At 39.4% G+C, this 6000-nt stretch overlaps 1 protein-coding gene across 1 annotated transcript in view; it reads left to right on the top strand.

The window, feature by feature from the left end:
• The window catches only part of SNAP25 (synaptosome associated protein 25), a 66026-nt gene that overhangs the window by 43417 nt on the left and 16609 nt on the right, over positions 1-6000 (top strand). The gene's annotated exons all lie outside the window — the stretch shown is intronic.

The following is a 6000-nucleotide window of genomic DNA, read 5'->3' on the forward strand; positions in this document are numbered from 1 at the left end:
ATGTGAATTTCTACTGTTCTGCATCAAAGCAGTTCCCCCCAGAACCCACAGAATTACTTGGCACGTACACGATACGAAGCTGTGTTAGGAAATGCTTTCTACAGTGGTGATACCATATTGCTCATCAAGCCCAAACATAGGTTATAGGCAATAGTACAACATTATTGAGAAACAGACTGCACAACCTGACAAGTTCTTCTCATCTATTACATCTCTGCTTCCCTGGCACTAAAATGAATGAGAAATAATAAAAGGACCTAAATAGAAAGTAGTTTCTTCTGTTTGCCTTTATGTATGCATATTATTGCTTCTTGTATTATGTTTCCCTTTTAAGGAAAAGAATTGAAACTAACCAAATATTTTTCTCATCAGTTTGTCTTGACAAGAAAAATATTACAGAACATATTTTGTTATCTATGTATATTTTTTATTTCCTGAACAATGGCAGTAGAACTGTCACTGAATATGGAAGAAAAGATGTTATTTATATCGAAACAGACAGCACCCGTATAGATAATGTGCTTTGTTCCAGAAATGACTTACACACTTGAAATACATCATAAATATTGTCAGAGAAATTCTGTAAATAGCCAGGTGTATCCAGCAGTTTAACTCAGAAGTAGATCAGCAGAAACTGTACCAGTACCTCTAACTACCCACTACCCTTGCATTCTGCTTTGGAAAAGTATGTTCCTTTTCTCTAACTTGTTTTTCCACAGACTGTTAGGGCTATTTATTTTATTTTTAACTCTTAATTTTGTGGGTTTTTTTTGTTTTTTTTTTTTGTTTTTTTGTTTTTTACTTTGGAGTGCTCTTGAAGTACTACTGACAAGCTCTGTGCACTTGAGTTATCTCACCTAGCCATACTAGGAAGGATGTCAGTAGGAGCCAAGGCACTGAGATTGGTGCCACTGAGCTCCCGTGAGTCCAGGCACCTCAGTGTTAAACTCCTACTGATGGTGGAAGTTGGAATGTGTATTGTATGGCCAGAGACACAATTAGTTGATACTTACAGGAAAGAATCAGACAACTTAAAAGCCTCCTTAAATTGGTTACAGTCATGCCTTAAGTGGTTCAGTAAATTAAGCTTGTGACTATACAGCATGGGTTTCACAATGAAAACAGCTTAACAAGTGCTACAAATCCTGGGAATATTTTAATCACCACATTAAATGTTTAATTATGTTTTGTCCATTTTAGCCATATGTATCTGTGATAATGCCTGATTTATTTATTTATTTTATTCTGTTTTAGCAATAAAGGATGTCTAATATGGGGCAAAGTACACTAATGATTACTTTGAACCCTCTGTAATTAGTGCAATCTGTGCAACTCACAGATGTCTCAACAGATTATCAGATTAAGGAAATAATTTGCTAACACTGCCATGTGATCTCTTTTCAGCTGACTGTACAAGTCACTTTAGATTATTAGGTGTTAAACAGACAAAAACCATGACATTGATCTTTCCAGTGGGCGGCAAGAAGAATATCTAATTGTTGCAGAGCTCGAAGCTCTGTTTCTAGGTTTCTTTACAAAATAGTTTGCTTTGAAGTTAAACATACTTCACAAGAAAAACTTGTATTAACCCAATCTAAGTAGTACAAAGTAGAACTCATTTTCTGACACCATAAGCATAAGTCTTTGGGACTGCAGACTTTTATACTGCAAGGCACTTATGCAGTAAAGGCGCAGAAAAGAGCTAGTTTGGCTGGCTCCTGTTGCTGAACAGTTTGATGCAACAGATCACAGAGTCTACTGTGACCCTCCAGAAAAGTGCAGCTTTCCAAGGGCTTTCATTACTTCTGTTTCACAGAGAATGGGGCTGCCAAGAAAACTAGTGGCCTGTTCTGGTGCCCTTCAAATGGAATCTGAGTGAGCTCTTGGCGTACAGAATCACTGAATGGCTTAGGTTGGAGGGGTCCATAAAGATCATATAGTTCCAATCCCCTGCCATGAACAGGGCTGCCCAGGTCCCATCCAACTGGCCTGGAGCACCTCCAAGGATGGGGCACCCACAGCTCTGGGCAGCAGTACCAGGGCCTCACTGCCCTCTGAGTAAAGAATTTCCTTCTAACATCTAACCTAAATCTCTCCACTTTTAGTTTAAAGCCATGTTCACCCTTGTCTTGTCACTAACAGACTGTGTAAAAGGTAGGTTCCTTTCCTGCTCTTAAGCTCCCTTCAAGTACTGGAAGGCCACAATGATGTCTCATTCCACATCCTTCTTTTGCTGGGGTCCCCAAGCTTGGACACTGTAATCCAGATGGGGTCTCACAAGGGCAGAGCAGAAAGAAAATCCCCTCCCTCTCCCTGCTGCCACCCCTGTGTTGATGCAGCCCAGGATACTGTTGGTCTTCTGGGCTGATGAAGCACACTACTGGCTCAAATTCAGGTTTTCATCCATCAGGATCCCCAAGTCCTTTTCTACAGAGCTGCTCTCAATGAATTCTTCTCCCAGTCTGCACTCATATCTGGGATTGTCTTGACCCAAGTGCAATACTTTGCACTTGGCCTTGTTGAACCCCATTAGATTCTCATGTGCCCACTTTTTGAGCCTGTCCAGGTCCCTCTGGATGCTGTCCCTTCCTTCTATTGTGTCAACTGCACCACTCAGGAAGCAGTCCCTCTGCAAAACAGAACTACCACTTTTTGGGTCAGGTATTCTCACCCATTTCACGCTGTCTTTCCATTGGGGAGCCCACAGGAATGAGATGAGATTCTTCCTGAATGAGATTGTTCACAACAGTGAGGAAGCATTTTCCAGAGCCTTCCTGCATCCTTAATGCTCATGTGTTTTTTTTTTTAAACCTGATATTGAGGCTCCCATTTAATTAAATATACATATACATATATATATATGTATTATATACATACAACTTTTTAAACTAAAACGTTGAAATTCCATACTAAAAATATCACACAACAAAATATTATTGAAGAATGACAATTGGTGTCCTTTTCAAAAAATGTCTTTAAAACATTCTGGCTTGGAAAAAATGTTAACATTTGTATGCATGCTGCTTAAAAACAGACTGTAGAAATGAAATCGATAGTACAAAGCAGAAATACAAAGATAAACCTGGATTGCTGAACTGGTGCAGGCAGAATTTCCTTCTCAGAAACCCACCACGCTGCGACAATCGGGAGGCAGAGCAGTCTGGACTATCATGGATGGGTGGATTTTTTTTTTGACATATGGTGATATGCTCATGCATATTATTCATTCATTACTAAGAAATTTTGTTCTTGTATTCGAAATGAGGCAGGGGAAGAAAGGATGTCCAGTAGCAGCAGTAGTCACTCAGCCCTTTTTCAACCATGCCAAGATTGAGGAAAATCCACAACTTTGATAGCCGCCAAAAAAGTGTCAATGCAACCAAACCTGCAAAGAAACTGCACGTGCACAAGCACCGTGTCCATGAACACAGAGTAACTTAGCTTACCCAATACCTCTATACGCCATATCAAGCTGAAGTATGGAGGTAAAACTTTGGAATAACCAGGAGATCCCCGATGTAAAAGGGCTGGGACCATTTAACAGTGCCCTTGCCAGCTGAGCTCTCTACAGTTCTTGCATTAATTTTGAATTTTAAAGTTTTTCCATCAGTTATGGCTGACCTGTTTCTGCAGCTCTGGGGAAATAACTGCAGTGAATACAAACATAATTGCAATTCCTTTCCTCTTGAGAGCTAAACCTGCATGCAGGCCCCTTCTCCAGTTTATCTCCTATTTAACAGCTAGCACAAAAATTGATCACAGAATCACAAGGGTTGGAAGGGACCTCCAGGCATCAGGAAGTCCATTGCCCTTCTGTTAAGACAGGTTCTGTACAGTAGGTTACACAGGAAAGCATTCAGGTGTATTTCCTGTATCTCCAGAGAAGGAGACTCCATAACCTCTCTGGGCAGCCTATTCCAGTGTGCTGCCACCCTCAAAATAAAGCTTTTGCCATTTTGTATGGAATTTCCAGCTTGAGATAGGCAGTGAAATGTCAGAAGCAGAATTGCTAGAGATGCTCCAACACCTGTGAGCTGAGCTGATCACAGTCAGAAATTATTTGCTAATGAGTAAAAAATAATAAAAAATAAAATAAAATAAATCCAGATTCTACAGGGAAAATAGCATTAATTATGTTGCAAGTGTAGTGCAGAACAAAAGACAAACAGATCCCCCACAATTGCAGGTTGTGCCTTGTCTATTGTTATTTTTAGCACTTGACAGGGGCTCACAGGCACTCCCCACCAGCCTTCTGCCATTCATATGCATGCTTTGCAATGCCTTTCAGAGTGGAGCTAGGTCACAGCTCAGGACATCTAAAAAGGCTGTTCTAGAAATGTGCTTTGATCCAAAATGATTCTTTGTGGAAAACTGGATCACCAGCTATCACTGGAAATAGTTAATCTGCTGACTCTCTTTCAAACTCAACCCTGTGGTATGCAATTACGATTAAAATGTACTCTCAAATGTCCTTTTCTAAAGAAAAAAAAAAAATTAAAATTGTCCTTGGTGGAAATTACTTCATTCCACATCTCTACATGGAAGGAGCAAGCTCCCTTCTTCAAAGGCATTTGACTGAAATTCAGAAAGCCGAGGCCCAAATATTGGTTGAAGAATATTTTTTATTAATTGCAGATGGGGCTGCAAAGGTGGAGCACCACCACATCGTCCCTGTCCTGTTCTTACATCCAACACTGTGCTAAAGATGCTTTTGCAGCTGTGTTTGCTCAAGAGGCCACAGGAGGAGTTCAGGGACCCCCTCACCACTATTTTCCCCTTCCAGCCACTTCCCCAGGGATCAGCCATAGAGAGGGGATTTGCCAAGCTGTTACAGAAGATCACTGGCAAATGATACCATAAAACTAGCTGAGCAACCTTATAGTACCTCAGATGCTTGCAGTATTGATATAGAAGTAATTCACAAGTGTAATCATATAGGTTAAAAAAATATATCCTTGCATAAATTCTAAGGCCTGCCATCAGTTTGCTGTAAGCTTTGAAAGCAGAAATATGGCCACTATATTTTAATTAAAGTGGCATTCTCAGACTAGAATGGTACCAATATGCAAAAGGGACTACTATTTAGCAGTTTCCTGGGGGAAGAAAAAAAAAAAGAAAGAAAGAAGGAAATCAGAATGAACACACCTCTAATGTGTATTCTGCCACCAAACTGAGGCAGTGCCAGTTACCTTACATGCCATATATATGATATATATGTATATAAATGTACATGCAGACATAATATATTTAAAGAACGCTGCAACAAACTATCAAAAAATGTTTAAGCTCCAACCTTGAAGTGCTTCTGTAAATTAGTGATAAAGAACATGATCTTTGCTGGTGTGAGTTTGCATAGATTCATGGCAGTATGTGCCAGCAGACTGTCTTTCTTAAGACTTTTAATACAATACACAAAGGTAGACTAGGGGAGGTCTTTGAGAACAACAAATTAAGCTTTTGATAATCATCTAATTACTTGCCAACAGTGATTCATTCTGGGCCAGATTTTAAAATCATTCATTCCTAAACAAATCCAGAGCGACCCCATTAAGTTAATTCCTCTATAATATTTATGCCTCAATAATTGTGATTAGATTCATGAATCTATTTACTTGCCTGTGAGTCCAGAACTTTGACAGGTATGAACTGGTATTGCTCCATGAAGCCAGCATAACTATGCTGATTTAAACCAGCTAACAGTGCTGTCCACTGTATTATCAACTACCAAGTGGTTTTAGGAACTGTCTAGACTTCTGGGCTACACACGTGGGATAGTCTTTACACTGATGAGGTTTCCCTCAGTGGAAGATAAATTAGTTATGAGTCTCTTTCAAGAAATACTATAAGCATCAGACAAACCCTAAAGAAAGCTAAATTAAGCCAGACTCCTGGAGAGAGTTATAACTTAAATAAAAGTCTTTAAGTCATGTCAAATATAATCTTCAATTAATACTCATCTATTCAGGCAGAATAGGAAACAGGAAAAAAAAAAAAAAAAAA

The sequence above is a fragment of the Lagopus leucura genome, unplaced genomic scaffold (assembly GCF_019238085.1).
Source record: "Lagopus leucura isolate 7727_CA_CO unplaced genomic scaffold, USGS_WTPT01 Super-Scaffold_73, whole genome shotgun sequence".
In the NCBI taxonomy this organism is placed as follows: domain Eukaryota; kingdom Metazoa; phylum Chordata; class Aves; order Galliformes; family Phasianidae; genus Lagopus; species Lagopus leucura.